The 23,763-nt window shown below is 40.3% G+C and overlaps 1 protein-coding gene and 2 pseudogenes across 3 annotated transcripts in view; 1 reads left to right on the forward strand and 2 right to left on the reverse strand.

Annotated features, from left to right (window-relative positions):
• The window catches only part of NKAIN3 (Na+/K+ transporting ATPase interacting 3), a 750,305-nt gene that overhangs the window by 133,614 nt on the left and 592,928 nt on the right, over positions 1-23,763 (reverse strand). The gene's annotated exons all lie outside the window — the stretch shown is intronic.
• On the reverse strand, positions 4,439-11,708 carry LOC105541244 (annotated as a pseudogene). Its single transcript, XR_001006318.1, has 3 exons — positions 11,588-11,708; positions 5,655-5,894; positions 4,439-5,607 (listed from the first exon to the last, which is right to left on the reverse strand). The product of XR_001006318.1 is annotated as an SRSF protein kinase 2 pseudogene (transcript).
• Positions 16,287-18,095, forward strand: LOC105541245 (annotated as a pseudogene).

Raw genomic sequence — 23,763 nt, forward strand, 5'->3', positions numbered from 1 at the left:
GGGCTGACAGTGCCGAGGCAAGTCCTGGGAGCCCCATCTACCCCAGCAAGGGGCCGCTGGTACAAGTAGACCCAGACCCAGGAAGCTGTTTCTCTGCCTTTTTCTGCCTGCTTTGCTTTAGCTGCACTGAGAGCCGATTTGATGCAGTCCACTGAGTTGATTTCTCTGGTTAGATGTCATTAATTTTCCTTCTAAACTAATTTGCCTATTGGAGAAACATCTCCATAAAATAATTTTCTTTTCTCTTAATATTTCATCTTTCAAAGATTTTAAAAGAAAACTAACACAGGAACAGAAAACCAAACACTGCATGTTCTCACTCATAAGTGGGAGTTGAACAATGAGAACACGTGGACACAGGGAGGGAAACATCACACACCTGCGCATGTCAGGGAGGGGGTGAGGGGTAAGGGAAGGGAGAGCATTAGGACAAATACCTAATGCATGCGGGGCTTAAAACCTAGATGAGGGGGTTGATAGGTGCAGGAAACCACCATGGCACATGCATACCTGTATAACAAACCTGCACGTTCAGCACATCTATTCCAGAAGTTAAAGTAAAATCTATTTTAAAAAGTTACAAATGCCTTTTCTTTAGAATCACCATTTGTTTTCCACAGCATTCTTTGCTGAGGTCATTTCAGACAACATGCCAACAAAGGCACACCCCACTCTCTTATTCTGCGTATCAGGTCCATTCCCATCAATAGAGGTCTACTGTCGGAAGAAAACTACAGGGGCAAGGAGAAAAGATCGAATCCTTCTTTTTTTTTCCTTTTCTCCTGTCTCCACTGTGAGCGGAGAGAAAGGCCTGAATGCTAATTCAGAAGTCTTCATCCTGCTGTAGATCCATCACTTGCAGTCTATCGGCAGGTTGTCGAAATACTAGGCATGATGTTCTCATAAGGCAGGGCCTCCGATAACAGCCCTTCCAGTCCACACTCATGCCAGTATTTAGAAACTGAGCTTATCAGGGTTTATAAATGTTGAATGCATGCGATTTTCCCTCACTAAGTTTTTCAGGATATGAGAATTGAGTAACGGTGTTCAAAAGTAAGCATTCACATGCATGATAATGCTGGCATTATCACAACAGGGTCCCAAAGCACCGGGCAGACTGTTCAGTACACTGGATGAATCAAAGTTACAGCACCACGGGTATCATCATTATTTTATGTCTGAAGCTGAACCAGGTCGAGGGTTAATCCAAGCAAAAATTCTCCTTTGTCTAAAACTTCTTGCTACTTCAAGTATAAATTGTTTCTGCCTGAATTATTCAGATAAATGCCTCCTTGGTCCATTTCCTTTTGCTAGCACAGTCCTAATTTATAACAGAAGCAAATACCAGGTCACAAGGAAGAAAAAAATGGAAAAGAACTAAGAATAAAGAAGAAAACATGAAAAGAAAAAGAAATACTCTATGCCATCAGTATGATGAAATGATTTTTGCTTTCATTAAAGTTTAAAGTTCTTATGCCTCACCACAGAGGCTTATTTAAAGCTGTTGTAAAGCTCAAGTGTTCATAATTTGACTTTTTATTCTGGTGAGAACATCTGCTTCCTTTTCTAACAATCATACTTCTCTTTCTTTTCCTTTAAAGATGTTTTTCAAACTCCAAACACCCTGGTCTCTTAATGCATTCTAGTCAGATCCAGTACATTCTTTGCAGAATGACATGGGAATCTTGAACAAGGTTTCCTGTCAGTTTAATGATTCAGTTGTTGATTTGCTGATATGTTTTTAAAGCCATTTATTCTTACACAGCTACATGTACTACATTGCTCTGTGCATGTATTTGTGAATATATGTATAGATTTTCAGGGTAAATATACTCATACACATAAAACCAAGGGATTTATTTCATTTTGGAACATGGTTTGATCAAAGAGAAGCTTTTTATTCTTTGTTTTTAGACTGCTAGTGAAGGGTAGTTATGAAAATGTCATGTGCTGCTTTAAATATCTCTGTTAAACGCTAGGCTATTGTATTCATCACTATCAGCTAATGTTTCTGCTACCGGGCAGTGCGTTTTAGTATGAAATTTATTGTGGAACCTCACTATTCCCATCCTCTGAGTTGTCTGTGTAGTCACAGTCTTGCTGAGAAGAGAGCAGTCATGGATTAGTGGAGGCTTTTGGTTCCTCTTGCATAAGTCTTTTGAACTATGACAGATATTGGTCTATCAATTCTCAATTCTCTCCTCCTGTCTTCTATTTTTTTTTGCTGGACTTTCTGGTTTTTTTTTTTTTTTGGTTTCATTCCTGGTACATGTATCAGTAAAAATATTAATTACAGTGAGTATCATGTATTGATTATACACTGTGCTAAGGCACTATGTTGAGGGCTTTATACATGATTTCATTCAATCCTTAAAACAGTCTTATGAAGAAGTTACTACCATTTTCAATTTATAAAGAAGAAATTGAGACATGGAAGATTAATGAAATTGCCTGATATGATGTCGAAGTGAAATGTCAGAACTGTAACCCAGGTGCGTATGACTCTAAAGTCATGTTTTTAATCATTCGGGTGTTCTGCCTGCTTGAATACAAAAAAATAGAGAGCCTATGGTTACTCTCTCTTTACTCTTTTCTTTTCTTTTCTTTTTTTTTCTGGAAACAAAACAAAACAAAACTATTTATTTATTTATTTATTTATTTATTTATTTATTTATTTATTTTTAAGACGGAGTCTCTCTGTGTCGCCCAGGCTGGAGCGCAGTGGCGTGATCTCGGCTCACTGCAGGCTCCACTTCCCGGGTTCACGCCATTCTCCTGCCTCAGCCTCATCAAGTAGCTGGGACTACAGGTGCCCACCACCACGCCTGGCTAATTGTTTGTATTTATAGTAGAGATGGGGTTTCACCATGTTAGTCAGGATGGTCTCGCTCTCCTAGCCTCGTGATCCACCACCTCGGCCTTCCAAAATACTGGGATTACAGGTATGTGAGCCACCACACCCGGCCAACACTTTAATTTTTAAGACAACTGCAAGCACCTCAAAAATGGATTATTGTTACAACACTTGTTAGCTTTTCACAATCTAGTTATTGCAAAGGCACATGAATAAATGTTAATGGACAAAGTAAAAAAATGAGGCACCTTAATGTATGTAAAATTTAAAATAAAAAGACATTCAATCCACTGACTTCTAAAAGAGGCTAAATATACCTCTATATATTACATTCTAAAATTGCATTGCCTACTGTGGTTTGTGTCTTGGATTCTACAATTAATTTTAAGGAAATGCATAAACAAAACTGTGCAACCTGCAAAGGGAAAATCATTTTCTCAACGTCATTTCATGGAAAGACAATAAAAAAGCTACTAAAATTTGTTGTAGCCACACATAAAGCTACCTATGGAATGAATGTGATCACTGTTACCTTTGAGCTGTGAGGAGTATTCTGCCCATTGCACTGCAAATTGTATATATCATACCTTGTGTTCTAGACAAGCATGATCATGCTTTTCCAAAAATATATGTATTTTTTAATTCCACACAATGAACATGCTTCTCTTTTCATATTTAATCTATGTAGAGCTTAACTTACAGTGCCCAGAGGAGGCAATATGATATGGTACTAAGTCTTTACATTTTTAAAGTGAAATCACTCTTTTTCTTTAAAAATACTTTTAAAAATATGCAGAAATACAAATGGGACTGCTAAATTATAAAGCATATTTTAGAATGAGAAGCATATCTTTTCTTCCTTTAAAGTGCCATATAGAGAATGGTATCTTACAATCCGGAGTCACTTTGTTTAAAATCAAATGTGAAAGGACTGTTATGGAATGAAAAGTTTGCATAACTCCTTGGAGCAGTTAAAGTCGGCTATGCGAGGTAGGCTACATAGCACTCAAGATTTGGTAGCTTTTTTGAAATTTGAGCCCCCCTCCCATGTTTAATGGAAAGTAACATTTACAGGGTGTGATTACACATACACTATAATACAGGAATGATGTCCCTTTGCCAGAAGATAACATTGCACATTTCCTTGCCATTTCTTGGTTCCAACTTGATAATTTTTTAAGATTGTAAATTATATAGTACTCAGCTAAATTTTTTTTTTCATGGTTACAAACCCTGCCAAAACACAGAGGGGAAAGTATTTCTCATTAAAACACACACACACACACACACACACACACACACACATTTGAATGCCACACAACACAAGAAACAATGCTTACAGACATGTTATTGTTTCCAGAAGAAAATGGTCAGTAAACTACTAAGGCGAAGACAAAAGACTACCCTTCCCCAGGATCACAGTGCACAAAAAGCAAAATGTCAAACAACAGTACTTCAAAGCAAAACAAAGGTCTGAGGGCGAAGCCAGTTCACTTGCAATCCTGTTAAAGAATGAGAGTCACCGTTTAGGTCCAATGCGCTGGGAACATTTGCTAGCTCAGAATGCAATACTGGTAGAATGTGCTAAGAATTCAACCAAGGATGCCGAAGGCATTAGCCAGCGGAGGCTCGTTTTTTCGGGAACCATCTCTAACATCGGGATCAGGAAATCTGTAAACTGTGCAGTATCTTCATGGGGCCAGCCATAGTTCTCCACAAGTACATCAAAAGGGCATCAGGGCTTCGGCTCGGTCATGTCGCAGTTCTCCTTTTCTGGTGAAAAACTCCTTGAAACATTTCCCCAACATAGCGTATTTTCGAGGGACTTTCCCCCGCAGTTCAATGATCAATGCTATGTGATCTTCGTCTCTGGAATAGTCTTCCCCAGAATGTGGTTCAAACATAATCGCCCGTTGCCAGCTCAAATGCCGTACATGCCGTGCTCCAGATGTCCGCAGGGGTGCTGTTGTATCCCGTTCCTATTAAAACCTCTACGGAACGGTGCTGACGCATCTGGATGTTTTCTGTGAAGTGTTTACGCACCCAACAAGCATTTCCCAGGTCAGCAATTTCTACTCTAATTTTATCAGCATTTCGTGGATCCAGGGGGTTCACCAACAAGTCAGCCTCCTGGGTTTTTGCTTTTGGCAAATCCCCAGTACTGGAGGCTGAAACCGTCCTGCTTTTGTCATGGGACGGACTGCTTTCCCTTTGCTCAGTAAGTGGTGATCCCTCAGAAAGCACAGAGCCGCAGGCCACAGGTTCTAAGGATCCAGAGAACAACGAGGTGGAAAACTCTGGAAACTGTGACTCGGGAATTTTATGCCATCCATTTGGCAATTCACTGTTGAATTGTTCATAGGAGCTGCTGTATGTGTAATCACTTTCTGCATTTGGCTCATCAAGATTATATTCCTAAGGATTTGGGCAGTCTTCTTCATTATCCTCTTCATCGTCCAGTTGCTGCTCCAGTAAGAATGGGCCATTTCCATGATGGCCATTGGTTTTAGGTGATTCTATCCACCTCGGGTCTATGTTCGCAAGTTGCTGATCTACATCATCTTCTTTTTCAATGTTTTCTTTCTCAGGGTCTTCTTTCTCTTCCTGGTCCTCAGCTTCACCATTTCCCTTTGCGGTCTCTGCCTTGGCCGCCGCCTCTAATCCTGTTGTTTTTAGTTTCACCTCTGGGCAGTATTCGCCATCTGCCAGAGCGGCGGCGGCGGCGGCGGCGGCGCAGGCGCAGTTCTTACCTCCTGCCGGTTTGAGCCAGTGGAAGCCACAGCCCGGCCGGTCTCCTCACCCTCACGCTTAGCCGCCGCCTTCGCGAAGCCCCAAGACCCGCTTCCGCCGCGTTGGAATGAGCTCCAGGATAGTGCTTCCCATTTAGGCCCAAAAGCGGAGGCCGAAAAGAGAGAAACACCCAAAAAATCCGGAGCCTCAACAGAAAGCTCCTTTAGTTCCTCCTCCTTCCCCGCCACCAGCACCACCGCCACCGCCAATTTTGGCAGATCCCACACCACCAGAGCCAAAGGAGGAGATCCTGGATCAGATGATGAGGAGCAAGAGGACCCTGCGGACTACTGCAAAGGTGGCTATCATCCAGTGAAAATTGCAGGCCTCGTCAATGGCTGGTATCATGTTATTAGAAAGCTTGGTCGGGGGCACTTCTCTACTGTCTGGCTGTGTTGGGATATGTAGGGGAAAAGATTTGTTGCAATGAAAGTTGTCAAAAGTGCTCAGCATTATACAGACACAGCCTAGGATGAAATAAAATTGCTCAAATGTGTTCAGGAAAGTGATCCCAGTGACCCAAAGACATGGTGATCCAGCTCATTGACGGCTTCAAGATTTCAGGCGTGAATGGGATACACGTGTGCATGATCTTTGAAGTGCTTGGCCACCATCTCCTCAAGTGGATCATCAAGTCCAACTATCAAGGCCTCCCAGTACGTTGTGTGAAGAGAATCATTCGATGGTTCCTTCAAGGGTTAGATTATTTACACAGTAAGACCAAGATTATTCATCCTGACATAAAGCCGCAAAACATCTTGATGTGTATGGATGATGCATATGTGAGAAGAACGGCAGCTGAGACCACTGAGTGGCAGAAAGCAGGTATTCCGCCTCCTTCAGGGTCTGCACTGAGTACGGCTCCGCAGAAGAAACTTATGGGAAAAATATCTAAAAAACAAAAAGAAAAAGCTGAAAAATAAACAGAAGAGGCAGGCTGAGTTATTGGAAAAACGCCTGCAGGAGATAGAAGTATTGGAGCAAGAAGCTGAAAGGAAAATAATAGAAGAAAACATCACCTCAGCTGCACCTTCCAATGAGCAGGATGGCGAATACCCTTTTCTTAACTTGAGAAATATATGATACAGAGGATCAAAGCATTTAGAGTCACCATAGTGTTTACACACATAAATATGCACATGCATACCCAGGCACATTCTTGCATGAACACGTGTGGTTACATACCAAAATATATATGCATACACATGCACACACATGTATGCATACACACACACACACACAGACACTTAAAACACTTAAAACTGTGTCTTATCACTCCTGCATTGTGGAAAAATAAACCATTTTAAGCTCCTTTTAGAGTTTTTGTAAAAAACAAAAACTAATGCCATTTGTCCTAATCGGAGTCCCCAAAACTACACTTATATTTTCTAACTTCTCTGTGGAATATTCTTATCTTTTACATTCTCTGTGTTATTTCCTGAGTCTTCATTCTTTCCATTTCTTCAAGTCATTGACTTGTATCCTTTCTCTCCTAAAAGCTATAAATCATTAAATGTTATTTTCTCCAATTCCAAAGCAATTTTCAGTGAACTTTAAAAACTCTTGAATCTATTTTATTTAGAACTAAAATTTTTAAAAATGATTTTCAGCACTCTTTTCATGAAGGAAGGAAAACTCAAGTATTATAATAAATGTTAAATATTTCCTTTTTTTGTCCCTGAAATTGTTTTGACTTATTTTTAATTGCACTCTTTATTTTAGTTTTTAAATATATGATGCTCTTTCCAAGAAGCCAGTTTCTTTTATCTTTTTAATTTTAAATATAAGTACATTTTAATTTTCACTTTGTTTTACTTACAAAGAATCATAATCTTCTATGTGATACTGTAAATGTCATTGTTATGATTCCATTCATTGATTCCATATTGTATTTTCTTTTTAAAAAAATTATTATGTTCTTTCTAGAAGTGACTGCTTTGCACACTGCTATCTATGTGAAATATTTCCTCTTCTGTTAAACTATGTTAACATGATGAATCGGATCTGCCATGTAAATGAGAAGCCAAATAATGTTTTTACTGCTTTAAAATACAGAGGGGCAGCTGTCTAGTTTTATTAATATTGTTTTTAGAATTGAATTTCTGGTGGCAAATTCACTTTTTGGCAATCAGTCTCAATAGCCAAACTGAACCTCAGCTCAAACAGATTGTTGTCAATAAAATATGGTGAAAGTAGAAATTTAGTTAGGACAAGTACAGATTTATAATGCAAGAAAACAATTGGAGCCCTAAATGCACCATATGGATATCAAGAGAGTCAATTTGTTTCACATGTGACACTAAAGAAGAAACAGAGAAAGTGCCTATGTCAGCTCCTTCATACACATCAAGATGAATCTGCCTTCTTTATGCACTCATTCATTTAAAGTTATTTTAGAATGTGAAGATTAGGCTGCTGATTCAAACCTGTTCATGGTTTAATTCTAAAATTATTCGTACTACCAAACATTAATTAAAGCCAAACTACTAATAAAAATAACACTTAGTTTATTTGCAACAAATATGCTAATATCTTAATATAATCAGAAATTACAAAATAGCATCACAGTTATATTATTTGGAAAGAATGAATATGCCATTTCTTTTACAAGGCAGTTACTAAATTGACTCCATTCAAATAACGCAGTGAGTTCCCACAATATTCTGAAAATGATGCAGGCTGAAAAATTGAACTTCTTGCGGAATCATGACCAAAAAGAAATGTCCCGTTCAGTAATCTTACTGTTGGTTCACCGAGGCAGATGCACTTTTGGGTGGAGTAGATGAGCAAATAATTTGAGTTAATTGTGAGGCAAGAAGGACTGGCATTCTAGCAGATGCCTTGTGAAAATGGAACTTTGACAAAGTCAACAAGATATGCTGGGGTGTGGCCTGGCATGGCTCCCAGCAAGGCTACGGAGAGAGGTACATTCTACATTGTCAGGAGCAGAGTGCAAAGGAAGAGACAGGGATATTAGCCTTGTTCCAGAAAAGGAGGGAAGATCAAGATGCAAGTGAGCAGAAACCCAAGGTACATACTCCAGAGAGCTTTGAGGAGAGTAGCTCAGAACAACATCTCAAGCATGTTTCTTTTCTTCGGAGGCAGCCCAGAAATGAACCTAACAATTTTTGAAACCCCTGCAAAAGTTTGATGAAGTTGTTCTGCTACCAGCTTTGTAGCCAGCTAGTCAAATGTATGTACAAAGTGGAGAACCAAATCCAGTTTCCACTCCGAGGACTTTTCTACAGTTTACTGTTAGTTACATTGCATCTCTCAGATGGTTTGCTTCCTGGCCTTAGAATGATTTGGGGGAGCAGAGGGCAGCAGGTGCTGAAAATAAGGCTGGAAATGAAGATTAATATGGAAAGGGATATCTGAAGGTAGAGGCTGGGAGTGCTTGAAGAAGCTGGTCTGATTTTTTCTCTGATGATGGTGTAAATTAAAGATGTGGCTTCAAGTACCATCAGTTCTGCTAGCATGCTTGCTTTGAAACGTGAATTTGTCCCAATATGATTGATATATTAGGAAACAACCTGAACATAACAATTTGGGAATATTAGGGAACAATTTTCCGTCAAATTTCAGACAACTTTTCTTCTACTTCACAGTAACTCATAGTCTGCAATCCTTCTGTTGCGAATTTCCACAAGTAAACTGCAGATACTTTTCAAAGTAAAATGCCCCATTTATTGTAGTATATATGTACTTCTTAACCATCTAATATGTATAAATATATTACATCATTTTAATAGATCTCTATTTTTAAATATTGCCGTTGAAGCATTTGAGTGTTGTTCCCCTGACCCATTTTTTCCATAAGTCTTGTGGCTTTTACTGCATTATTTCTTAGGAACACGTATGCCTCATTAAAGCAGAACTTATGGGACAATCAGTTTATCTGCTAATATGATTGGGATGGATTGCAAAACATTTGGAAAGGTATTTGTGATTGTGTTCTGGGATTCTGGTAGAAGAACCCTTCTGGTCTATCCTTGTCAATGGCATTAATACAGATTTCTCAATAGTCAAAAAATAAGGATACTTCCCCAGTGCTTTCATGAAGAAATTAATAGAAACCAATGTGCCTGAAGAGCAATGCAGACACAGGATGTGACTGTGAAGGAGAGGGACATTGGGAGTGTGGGGGCCTCCTTGATAATGGGTGCTCTTCTGGAGCTAACAGGTTTTCCCTACCTGATTTTTGCTGCTCCAAGGTGAACAATACACTTTGCTGTCTTGCCAGTTTTCAAGATCGACAAATTCTGTGTATGTAGCAGGTAACTGAATAGCTGAGTTCTTCAGGAATTAAAATGCAGGGAGTTTGGAATTGACTTTCTGGTTTTGTAATTGGGAAGGTACTGGATCTGGCAGCATGAGGAAAGAAGAGGACCAGTAAATAAATCTGTTCTTGGCTCACCCGTGCATCTCATTGAGGTTCTGATGGTCTGTGCTAATGGCCCACAGGAGGTTTGGCTTCCCCAAGGAAGTGACACCAACACTTTATGAGTTGTCAGTGAGGGTTTGATGGATAAAACCTTGTTCTCTCCAGTGATACAGTCAGATTCAACAGAGACAATCCTCAGAGAGAGTTCCCTTACAAACCCCACCCCCTACCCTGCCCCACCTGAGGCCCTCACAGCCTTCCTGTGCTCTTTTAAAGGAGTTGCCCTCTGCAGTGCAATAAGTCACAAGACTGGTTCCTTAAGACTGGAGTTAATATTAAATTGGTAAATGCAAGACTTAACTCATACTAGACCTCTGACAACTGCTAAAATATTTTATTGTTGCATATCATTTTTATTGGAGAGCTGATTTTAAAAACTATGTTTTAAGTAGCCCAGAGCATTTTAGAGAAATGTCAAGAGAGAAAAAGGGGGACGAATGAAAGAGAGAGAAAGGGCTTTAGTTTCCCATCCCATTTTAAGGGAAACAGCTTCACTTTTATGTTTTCTAATAGAGATTTGTTATGGGTTGAAGTGTGCTCCCCTCGAAATATGGAAGTCCGAACCTCTGGTGCTTATGAAAGAGGGTCTTTGTAGAACATCGAATGAAAGTGAGGTCATTAGGAAGGATCCCAATCCAATATGTCTAGACTCCTTAGAAAAAGGAGCAATTTGAGCACAGAGACAGACACACACACAGACACACAGAGTACACCATAGAAACTACAAGACAGAGATAGGGTGATGATTTCACAAACCAAGAAAAGCCAAAGATTGCTGGCAAACCACAGAAACTAGGAGAAAGCCATGGAACAAATTCTCCCTCACAGCCCTCCAGACGAATCAGTCCTCCAACACCTTGATCTCAGACTGCTGTCCTCCAGAACTGTGAGACAATACATTTCTGTTGTTTAGGCCACCTAATTTGTAGTACTTTGCTATGGCAGTACTGGAAAACAAAAACAACAACGACAAATGGATTCTTGGTAAAATTTCACTTGAAAGACAAAGCAAAAAGAATTACCAGATTAAAAACATGTGAAAAGTGTAGAATTAGAGACAGTGGGCAAGATGGAGAACTGGGGTTATTTCCAATCCAGAACTCCACTTGTTCAAAGGACACAGACAGACCTCTGTGTCCCAAGATTCTGCCAAGGTAAAGTGAAACACATACTTTCTGACATGGGTATCAGGTTGATGTCTTCATGGTGGGGCTGGCACTGTATAGTTTTTGATGAGTCAGGAGAGCAAGAATAACAATATCACCCAACATTCAGATTATGTAATAGCCTAATGGAATCATGATCAGAAACGTCTGAGCAGTCTAATATGTACTCAATGTGGCCATAATAAAAAGATCTTTTATCACTCTTCATGATTCTGGCTAGTTATGTTTTTCAGGAATCCTTGTTTGGTATAAATTATAGTTCACTTGTGCTAATACTGCAATCCTGGAGTCCATGGGAAGGTATTGGTTTTAGATAATGATTTTATTTAACACCTGGTGCTCGCTGCACAGATGTGCATCCTTGCTTCTCCTCTGGACAAGGAGGAAAGACAATAGATGGGTAGATGGAGCCCTTCTGTAGATTTCTTTCATTAAATTCTCCATGGGATGACATCTTTGACTGATCATGAATACATGTACCTGGCAGAAGATCAATAGCTCAGGCAGCAGGCTAGAAGACAGGTGGTCTTTGGGCTTAAAAAGTCTAAATATTTCAAAGTCCTGGGATTTTTGTCAGGAACAGTACATTTTGTTTTCTTTTGTACTCCAGTGTGTTCCTACCTGAGGGAGGCTGCTGGAAGTGATGATAAAAGCACCAGGGTTAGCCTTGGCTTTCAGTGATTTCAAGTGATGCTAGGAAAGTCCCTGAGTTCCCAGAATCACCAGGTTGTGAGGGAGTAGATAGTATGCAGAATACATCCCTAGTGACATTCAAAATTATTAGTGGGTCTGGAAGCTTTTGAGGCACTGATAAAAAATTGAGGTTGTTTTTGTATATTGTGTTCATGCTGTTGTCACCCAGCTCAAGGAGTTACTCAGTCATGACACTATGGTTTGTATGTGTGGCTAAGACCAGTTCTTGAATAATAGCCAGTGTCCTTATTGAACTAAAGTGGTACTTTGAGGATCCCCAGATAATGAGGTTTCCAATTCTGTCATGTGTGCCTTGACAACCCTCCACAGTACGTATGGGAGACATCATCACTGATCGAGGCACACAATTTATGCTCAGCCCAGAAGGGGACTGGGAATTCTACAGCCATCTAGTGAGGCAGTCACCACCAGTAGATTAGTTGTCAAGCACATTAAGTCTATTTGCCTTGGCTGTCTTAGGTTTTGAGTACGCATTCAGCATAAGGCCTTCTGCCTTTTCTGAAATGAGGCCAGATGGGTGGTTCAGTCCCAGAAAAGCTCCAGTGTCCCCTTAGAGAAAAATTAGTCTGAGTAGAAATACCTAGATTTATTTCTGGGATATACAGTCTGGAGGCTATTTTACCCTTGGTTGTGAGCCATGTGCAAGAACACAAGTTGTCATGAACAATTGCTCCTAGTCACCACTTGCAACCTGAGGTCAGGAAGCTGGCCTCGGACCAATCTGCATCAGATAGAAAAATTCATCTGACAGCATTGCATAAGAACAAGTACCACCGACTGTCTCTAATGTCTATTCAAACCTCTCCAGGAACTTTTTTAGCAGGAATAAGTGGGAGGAAGTCCTCTGCAGTGAATTACACTCTCTCTTCAAGGTCTGTGAGGTGGGCTAGTCTCTTGGAAGGAGCCTTAGGTCTAGTCCTTGATCACCTGTTAGTATAAATTATCTGCAATGTTAAAACAGAAGCAAGGGAGAAAAAAGCAAACCGGCATCTATGGTGGCTGGAATTTTGTATACACAATCTCATTAATCTTCTCAACAGCCCCTTGAGTGGGTGGTATGATTTCATTTTACATGCAAGAAAGGTGATGGCTCAGAGGGATTGTGTACTCTGCCCAATGTCACAAGTAGGAAATGACAGACGTGAGGTTACATTTAGCTCTGCTCAGACGCTGCCCTTATTCCTTAGGCATCTGCTGCTACCATACCACATGGCCTGTACTTGAAAATAAGCCACATCTTTCCTATCACGTATTTTGCCTCTTCCAAATTTTAAATAGCTTCCCATTATTGTTTCAGGTCCCTTCTCTACAGTCAGCATTTAAGCAGATTGATCAAGCACTGTTGCCCACCTATCCAAGCTTAAAGGCTGCCATTAGTAATAATTCTGACATTTCTGAGGTCATTCCTTCTCCTCCCCTCAACACAGAGACACAGTCTGGCTCCACAATTCAAAATGAAAAAGCAAAATGGCAACGAATGTCAACTGCAACAGTGATTCTTACAGACAAAGCACTAAGAGAGCAAAGCTATTAAAAATTTTATTCTCCTTTGCCCTTCCATTTACTGGGCTATATCTTCTTTATGCTACTGAGATCAGCAACATTGGAAGCAATATCTATGACCACTACCTAGGACACATACACTATCCTCTATATGAAAATCTAGTAGCGTGAGACCCACAAATAGCTTATTTAGTACTGGGGGTTGGTATCAAAAAGTGAGCAAATCTTGTAGGATTTACTATAAAGAATATAGGGAACTACAGCAACATAAGAGCTCATTATCTTTGAAGCAATTTAAGCATACACACACATATATGTATATATTTATTTGGTTTTGGTTAAAATGCTTTTTATTTGGTTAAATGTAACTAGGTTACTTTTATGAAGGTTTTTTTTGTTGTTGTTCATTTGAAGTAAGAGTATAGAAAAAGTTAACTGGGTTACTAAGAATAGATAGGATGGCTGGTGCAGCAGCCCAGACAAGATGATGACAGCTTGGCCTAAGGTTGTGGTGGTCAAAGTAGAATAAAGTAGATACATCTGGGTTACTTAGGAGATTAACAAGTGATCAGACTTGGTTATGAACTGGGGTGAGTGGATACAGCACCTTCAACTGAATTATCGAGCTATCCACATTGGGATTGATCGGGGAAACAACCCGAATCATGGAGAAGGAAGAAAAGCAGGGTAGGGTGATGGCCCACCTGGGTGTGATACAGAGCCAAGGGAATCCCTACCCCCAGCCAAGGGAAGCAGTGAGTGATTGTGCAACCCTGGGAAACCATGCTTCTCCCACAGATCTTTGCAACCTGCGAATCAGGAGATCCCTTCATGAGCCCACACCACCAGGGCCTTGGGTCCAACACACAGAGCTGTGTGGAGTCTTGGCAGAGAAGCTGCTCAGGCATGCACCTAGATCCAGGAACTTTACATACTCCAGTCCTGGGATCCCCAACAAAGGTGTCTGCAGCCCAGGCAATGCATGGTGTCCATACACACCCCTAGGAAGGGGGCTGAATCCAAGGAGCGAAGCAGCATTGGTCTGTGGGTCCCACTTCCATGGCACCTCAGAAGACAAGACCCACTGGCTTGGAATTTCAGCCAGCCTGCAGTAACAGGGTGCCTGCCTGAGAAGAAATGGGGCCCTGAGAGGAGGGGCAGGCTGCCATCTCTGCTGTTTGGTTGACTCAGCTGTTTCAGCCTGTGGACTTTGGAGCGTCCAAATGGTCTGGATGAGGAATAGTTTCCCCAGTGCAGCATAGCTGCTTTGCCAGAATATGGCCAGATTGCTTCTGTAAGCGGGACCTCAATCCATTCCCCCTCACTGGGTGAGACCTTCCAGCTGGGCCTCCAGCTACCTCAACCTGCACATATGGTATGGACAGAGCTCTGATCTCTCCCTGGGATGCAGTGCCCTGGGGGTGGGGCATGCCACTACCTTGGCTGTTCAAGCATCTCAGCCAGTCCAGCCTGTGGGCCTTGGGGTTCCCAGTCTGATTGGAGGATGAAGAGATCCCCAACACAGCATGCTGCTCTATCGAAAAGCAGCCAGACTGCTTCTTTAAGCGGGTACTAGATCACATTTCTCCTGACTGGGTGAGACCTCCCAAACAAGTCCTTCAGGCACCTCTTACAAGTGTGTTTGGCCTGGCAACAGGTCAGTAACCCCCTGGGATGGAGCTTCCAGAGGAAGGGGCAGGCTGCCATCTTTGCTGTTTCACAGACTTCACTGGTGATACCTCCAGGTAAAGGAAAAACCGAGATAACTAAGGTCTGGAGCAGACCCCCAGCAAACCACAGCAGCCCTATGGAACAGCGGTCAGACTGTTAAAAGAAAAACAAAACAAAACAAAACAGAAAACAACAACAAGAAAAAATCCCTATGAGAATCCCATCCAGTTGTTAGCAACCTCAAAGATCAAAGGTAGATAAGCCCCCAAAGATGAGAAAGAATCAACTAAAAAATGTCAAAAACTCAAAAAACCAGAGTGCCCGCTTTCTTCTAAATGACTACAGTGCTTCTGCAGCAAGGGCTTAACACAGGGCTAAGGCTGACACGCTGAAATGACAGAAGGAGTCTTCAGAATGTGGATAAAAATGAACATCGCTGAGCTAAAGGAGCGTGTTGTAACCCAACACAAAGAATCTAAAAGCCATAATAAGACAATGCAGAAGCTGCCAGTCAAAAAAACCAGTTTAGAGAGGAACACGATAGAACTGAAAAACACAATACAAGAACTTCACAGTGCAATCACAAGTATTAATAGCAGAATAGACCAAGTGGAGGAAAGAATTTCAGAGCTTGAAGACTGTCTTTCTGAAATAAGAATGGCAGAAAATAATAGATAAAAAAGACTGTAAAGGAATGAACAAAACCTCCAAGAACTATGGGATTATGTAAAGAGACCAAATCTATGACTGATTGGGGTACGTGAAAGAGACAGGGAGAATGGAACCAATTTGGAAAACATACTTCAGGATATCATCCAGGAGAACTTCTTCAACCTGGCAACACAGGTCAACATTCAAATTCAAGAAATGCAGAGAACTCCAGTAAGATACTCCATGAAAAGGTTATTCCCAAGATACATAATCGTCAGATTCTCTAAGGTCGAAATGAAACAAAAAATGTTAAGGGCAGCCAAAGAGAAAGGCAAGGTCACCTAAAAAGGGAGGCCCATGAGAATAACAGTGAACCTCTCAGAAGACACTCTACAGCCAGAAGAGATTGGGGGTCAATATTCAACATTCTTAAAGGAAAGAATTTCTGGCCCAAGTTGGTCGCTTCCCTGCACCAAAGTGAGAAGCAGCCAACATGTAAAGGTGGGAGTCACATTACAAAACTGAGGGCAATGAAGAAGCAAAGAAGAACAAGAAGAGAACCCTGAAGCAAGTGGAGACTATAAGTATTCAGGACGAGATAGTTTGGTTTTTGTGGTTGATGCTTCCAGGGCTATGTTTGAATCTCAGAGTGAAGATGAGTTGACTCCCTTTGACATGAGCATCCAGTGTATGCAAAGTGTGTACACCAGTAAGATCATAAACAGTGATTGAGATCTCTTGGCAGTGGAGTTCTATGATACAGAGAAAGACGAAGATTCAGTAAAATATTTATGTCTTACAGGAGTTGGAGAATCCAGATGCAAAATGAATTCTAGAGTTTGACCAGTTTAAGGGGCAGCAGGAACAAACATGTTTCCAAGACCTGAGGGACTACAGATCTGATGACTCATTCAGTGAAGTGCTGTGGGTCTGTGCCAACCTCTTTAGTGATGTCCAGTTCATGATGAGTCAAAAGAAGATCATGCTGTTCACCAGTGAAGACAACCCCCATGGCAATGACAGTGCCAAAGCCAGCTGGGCCAGGACCAAAGCCAGTGATCTCCGACATACAGGCATCTTCCTTCACTTGATACACCTGAAGAAACCTGGGTGCTTTGACATATCCTTGATCTATAGAGATATCACCAGCATAGCAGAGGATGAGGACCTCAGGGTTCACTTTGAGGAATCCAGCAAGCTAGAAGATCTGTTGCAGAAGGTTTGCACCAAGGAGACCAGGAAGCAAGCACTCAGCAGGTTAAAGGTGAAGCTCAGCAAAGATATAGTGATCTCTGGGAATTTATAATCTGGTCCAGAAGGCTCTCAAGCCTTCTCCAATAAAGCTCTATTGGGAAAAAAATGAACCAGTGAAAATCAAGAAAATCAAAATTTAACACAAATACTGGCAGTTTGCTTCTGCCTAGCGATACCAAGAGATCTCAGATCTATGGGAGTCTCAGATTATAATGGAGAAAGAGGAAACAGAAGAGCTAAAACAGTTTGATGATTCAGGTTTGATGCTCATGGGTTTCAAACCCTTGGTAATGCTGAAGAAGCACAATCACCTGAGGCCATCCCTGTTCATGTGCCCCGAGGAGTTGCTGGTGATTGGGAGCTCAACCGTGTTTAGTGCTCTGCACATAAAGTGTCTGGAGAAGGAGGTTGTAGCATTGCACAGATACGTACCCCACAGGAACATGTCTCCTTATTTTGTGGCTTTGGTGCCACAGGAAGAGGATGGAGGACCAGAAAATTCAGGTAACTCCTCCAGGATTCCAGCTTGTCTTTTTATCCTTTGCTGATGATAAAAGGAAGATGTCCTTTACTGAAAAAGGCATAGCAACTCCAGAGCAGGTGGACGAGATGAAGGCTATCATTCAGAAGCTCCGCTTCACATACAGAAGTGACAACTTTGAGAACCCCGGGCTGCAGCAGCACTTCGGGAACCTGGAGGCCTTGGCCTTGGATTTGATGGAGGCTGAATAAGCAGTGGACCTGACATTGCTCTAAGTTGAAGCAATGATTAAAAGACTGGGCTCCCTGGTGGCTGAGTTTAAGGAGCTTGTTTACCCACTGGATTACAATCCTGAAGGGAAATTTACGAAGAGAAAACGCAATAATGAAGATTTTTGGAAGCAAAAGGCACAAGGCGAAGTATTCAGAAGAGGAGCTGAAGGCTGATATCTGCAAGGGCACGCTGGGGAAGTTCACTGTGCCCATGCTGAAAGAGGCATACGGGCTGAAGAATGGGCTGAAGAAGCAGGAGCTGCTGGAAATTCTCACTGAGCACTTCCAGACCTGACCAGAGGCTGCATGTCCAGCCACTCCTTCACACCGTGGCCAGGCTGCCTGGCCTTGTTCTCAGCCAGTCAAAATGTGTTTCTTCTGAGCTAGGAAGAGTCTGCCCAACAGAAGTTGAGGGATTTTACATTTTTGAGACTTTCTGTTGCCATGGTGATGGTGTAGCCCTCCCACTTTACTCTACCTTACTTTATTGCCTGAATAAAGAGCCCTAAGTTTGTACTGAAAACAAAACAAAACAAAACAAACAAACAAACAAACAAAAAAAAAAAAAGAAAAGAATTTTCAACCCAGAATTTCATATCCAGCCAAACTAAGCTTTATAGGTGAAGGAGAAATAAGATACTTTTCAGATGGGCAAATGCTGAGGCAGGCAAATGCTGTTTCAATGATCTGCCTAATGTTGTCAGTGGGATGTTAAATCTCTGCCTTACAAGAGCTTCTGAAGGAAGCACTAAATATGGAAAGAAAAACCATCACCAGCCATTACGAAAACACACTGAAGTACACAGACTAGTGACACTATGGAGTAACCACATAAACTAGTCTGCAAAATAATCAACTAGCATCATGATGACAGGATCAAATCCACACAAAACAATACTAACATTAAATGTAAATGAGCTACATGCCCCAGTTAAAAGACACAGAATGGCAAGCTGGATAAAGAATCAAGATCCATCTATATGGATCTTAAGCCTCACAGAGGATCAAAATAAAAGGCTGGAAGAAAATTTATCAAGCAAATGGAGAACAGAAGAAAGCAGGAATCGCAATCCAAGTTTCTGATAAGACAGACTTTAACAAAGATCAAAAGGACAAAAAGGGCATTACATAATGGTAAAGGTTTCAATTCGACAAGAAGCGCTATCTTAAATATATACACACCCAGTACAGGAGCACCCAGATTCATAAAGCAAGTTCTTAGAGATTTTAAAAGAAACTTAGACTCCCACACAATAATAGTGAGAGACTTTAACACCTCACTGACAATATTAGGCAGATAATTGAGACAGAACATTGACAAAGATATTCAGGGCCTGAACTCAGGTCTGGATCAAGTTGACCTGATAGATAACTATGAAACTCTCCACCCCAAAACAACAGAATATATATTCTTCTCATCACCACATGGCACTTACTCTAAAATTGATCACATAATCAGAAGTAAAACACTCCTCAGCAAATGCAAAAGAGCTGAAATCCTAACAAACAGTCTCTTGGACCACAGCACAATCAAATTAGAACTTAAAATTAAGAAATTCACAGAAAACCATACAACTACACTGAAATTGAACAACCTGCCCCTGGATGACTTTTGGGTAAATAATGAAATCATTGCAGAAATCAAGAAGTTCTTTGAAACTAATGAGAGCAAAGATACAATGTACCAGCATGTATGGGATGCAGCTAAAGCAGAGTTAAGAGAGAAATTTACTCACTAAATACCCATACTAAAAAGCTAGAAAGATCTCAAGTTAACAACCTAACATCACAGTTAAAAGAACTAGAGAACCAAGAGCACACAAACCTGAAAGCTAGCAGAAATAACCAACATCAGAGCTGAATTGAAGGAGAGACATGAAAAGCCCTTCAAAAATCAACGAATCCAGGAGCTGCTTTTGCTGGAGAAAAGTAATAAAATATATAGACTGACAGCTAGACTAATAAAGAAAACATAGAGAAGATTCAAATAAACACAATTAGAAATGATAAGGGGGATATTACCACTGACCCTACAGACATACAAACAACCATCAGAGAAAACTATAAACACCTCTATGTACATAAACTAGAAAATCTAGAAGAAATGGATAATTTCCCAGCACATACGCCCTCCAAAGACTGAATCGGGAAGAAATTGAATCCCTGAATAAACCAATAGAGAGTTCTGAAATTGAGACAGTAATAAATAGCCTACCAATCAAAAAAAAAAAAAAAAAAAAAAAAAAAGAAGAAGAAAAAACAACAAGAACAAAAAAAAACAAAGAAACAAAACAAAAACAAAAAAGCAAATACACCCTCCCAAGACTAAACCAGGTAGAAGTCGAATCCTTGAATAGACCAATAAGAAGGTCTGAAATTGAGGTAGAATAAATAGCCTACCAAAAAAAAAAAAAAAAAAAAAAAAGAGGCCCAGGACCCCAGGACCAGTTGAATTCACATCTGAATTCTACCAGAGGTACCAAGAATAGCTGGTACCACTCCGACTGAAACTATTCCAAAAAATTGAAAAGAGGGACTGCTCCCTAACTTATTCTATGAGGCCAGCATTATTCTGATACCAAAACCTGGCAGAGATATGACAAAAAAAGGAAACTTTAGGCCATTATCCTGGATAAACATCAATGCAAAAATCCTCAACAAAATACTGGCAAACTGAATCTGGTAGCACATCAAAAAGTTTATCCACCATGATCAAGTTGGCTTCATCTCTGAGATGCAAGCTGGTTCAACATACACAAAGCAATAAACGTAATTCATCACATAAACAGAACTAAAGACAAAAACCACATGATTATCTCAATAGATGCAGAAAAGGCCTTTGATAAAAATTAACTTCCCTTCATATTAAAAACTCTAAATAAACTAGATCTTGAAGGTGCATACCTCAAAATAATAAGAGCCATATATGACAAACCCACCGATGATAGTGAATGGGCAAAACCTTTCAAGGGGAAGCATTCCCTTTGAAAACTGGCACAAGTCAAGTTTGCCCTCTCTCACCACTACTATTCAACATAGTATTGGAAGTTCTGGACCAGGCAATCAGGCAAAAGAAAGAAATAAAGTGTATTCAGATAGGAAGAGAGGAAGTCAAACTATCCCTGTTTGCAGATGACATGATCCTATGCCTAGAATATCCCATTGTCTCAGATCAAAAGCTTCTTAAGCTGATAAGCAACTTCAGCAAAGTCTGAGGATACAAAATCAATGAGCAAAAATTGCTAGCATTCCTATACACAAACAACAGGCAAGCTGAGAGCCAGATCACAAATGAACTCCCATTCACAATTGCCACAAAAAGAATAAAATACCGAGGAAAACAGCTAACAAGAGAAATGAAGGACCTTTTTAAGAAGAACTACAAACCATTGTTCAAATAAATCTGAGATGACACAAACAAATGGAAAAACATTCCATGCTCATGGATAGAATCAATATCGTGAAAATGGCCACACTGCCCAAAGCAATTTATAGATTCAATGCTACTCCCATTAAACTACCATTGACATGCTTCACAGAACTAGAAAAACTATTTTAAAATTCATAGGACCAGAAAAGAGCCAAAATAACCAAGGCAATCTTAAGCAAAAAGAAAAAAGCTGGAGGCATCATGTTACCCAACTTCAAACTATACTACAAGGCTACAGTAACCAAAACAGCATTGTACAAGTACAAGAGCAGACACATAGACCAATGGAATACAATAGAGAACCCACAAATAAGGCCACACGCTTACAACTATCTGATCTGTGACAAACCTGACAAAAGCAATGGAAAAAAGATTCCCTATTTGATAAATTATACTGGGAGAACTGGTTAGCCATATGCAGAAAATTAAAACTGGATCCTTTCCTTACACCATATACAAAAGTCAACTCAAGATGCATTAAAGACTTAAATTAAACCCCAAAACTATAAAAACCATAGAAGAAAACCTAGACTATGCCATTCAGGACATAGCACGGGCAAAGTTTCATGATCAAGATACTAGAAACAATTGCAACAAAAGCAAAAATTGACCAATGGGGTCTAATTAAATTAAAAAGCTTCTGCACAGGAAAACAAACTATCAACAGAGCAGATACAACCTACAGAGTGGGAGAAAGTTTTTTTGCACTTTATCCATCTGACAAAGGTCTAATATCCAGCATCTATAAAGAACTTAAATTTATAAGAGAAAACTAAACAACCCCATTAAAAAGGGGGCAAAGAACATGAACAGAGACTTCTCAAAGGAAGACACACATGTGGTCAACAATCATGTGAAAAACAGCTCAACATCACTGATCATTAGAGAAATGCAAATCAAAACTGCAATGAGATACCATCTAATGTCGGTCATAACGGCTATTACTAAAAAGTCAAAAAACAAATGCTGGTGAGGTTGTGGAGAAAAAGGAACACTTTTACACTGTTAGTGGGAGTGTAAATTAGTTCAACCATTGTGGAAGAGAGTGTGGTGATTTCCCAAAGACCTAGCAGCAGAAATACCATTTGGCCCAGCAATCCCATTACTGGATATATACCCAAAGGAATATAAATCATTCTATTATAAAGATACATGCATGTGCATGTTCATTGCAGCACTAGCCACAATGACAAAGACATGGAATCAACCTAAATGCCTGAGATGGTTTGGTTGTGTCCCCACGCAAATCTCACCTTGAATTGTAATAATCCCCACATGTCAAGGGCAGGGACAGATGGATATAATTGAATTATGGGGGCATTTACCGCCATATTGTTCTCATGGTAGTGAATAAGCCTCACAAGATCTCATGGTTTTATAAATGGGAGTTACCCTGCACAAGCTCTCTTGCCTGCCACCATGTAAGACATGACTTTGCTCCTCATTCACCTTCCACCATGACTGTGAGCCCTCCCCAGCCATGTGGACCTATGAGTCAATTAAACCTCTTTCTTTATAAATTACCCAGCCTTGGGTCTTTATTCACAGCATGAGAACAGATTAATACAATACCTATCAATGATAGACTGAATAAAGAAGATGTGGTAAATGTATATCACAGAATAATATACAGGCTTAAAAAGGAATGAGATCATGTTCTTTGCATGAACATGGATGAAGCTAGGGGTCATTATCCTTAGCAAACTAATGCAGGAACCAAGAACCAAATACCACATGTGCTGACTTATAAGTGGGACCTGAATGATGAGAACACATGGTCATGAGGGGGAGAATAACACACATGGGGCCTGTTGGAGGGTGGGGGATGAGCGAAAGGAGAACATCAGGAAGAACAGCTAATGGATGCTGTGCCTAATACCTAATACCTGGGTGATGGAATAATCTGTACAGTAAACCATCACGGCACATGTTTATCTATGTAACAAACCTGCACATCCTGCACATGTACCCCTGAACTTAAAAGTTGGAAGTAAAAAAAAATCAACTGGAAAAAGAAGATTCTATTATTTAAAAGGGAACTAAACTTTCTTTTAACTTTGAAAAAGGAAAATTCTTTTGTCAAAGCTCTTTTAGTTCATGCCTTTCTGTTGCACATTCATCACTTATTGGACTGAAAACAGATGGGCTTTCTTTCCTGCCCTCTACATGTTACTTTAGCGTTTTTTATGTTTATTCCTCTCTGATAGCTGTGTGATCATGATGAATTTTTGAAAATTCAAGTACATATTGAGATTTTTCTATCTTGTGGATAGCAATCAAATTTTAGAAATTTACGCTATATCTTCTAAAAAGACTGGGACCTCTGGTTAGTTCTGTGTAGCTAAGAATCACAAAGCAGGTTTGTTTTTATTAAGTAAATCAATAGAATACAGAAAGCAGGGTGAATGTTGTATTTAGTAAAATTATGTTGAAACTACTAGCAGGTTGGGTGTGTGGTGAACAAAAACGATTTGTCAGAACAAAGCCTCTCTTTTCCCTAGGCCACTCATTTTTTTTTTTTTTTTTTTTTTTT

This window comes from Mandrillus leucophaeus, unplaced genomic scaffold (assembly GCF_000951045.1).
Source record: "Mandrillus leucophaeus isolate KB7577 unplaced genomic scaffold, Mleu.le_1.0 Scaffold236, whole genome shotgun sequence".
In the NCBI taxonomy this organism is placed as follows: domain Eukaryota; kingdom Metazoa; phylum Chordata; class Mammalia; order Primates; family Cercopithecidae; genus Mandrillus; species Mandrillus leucophaeus.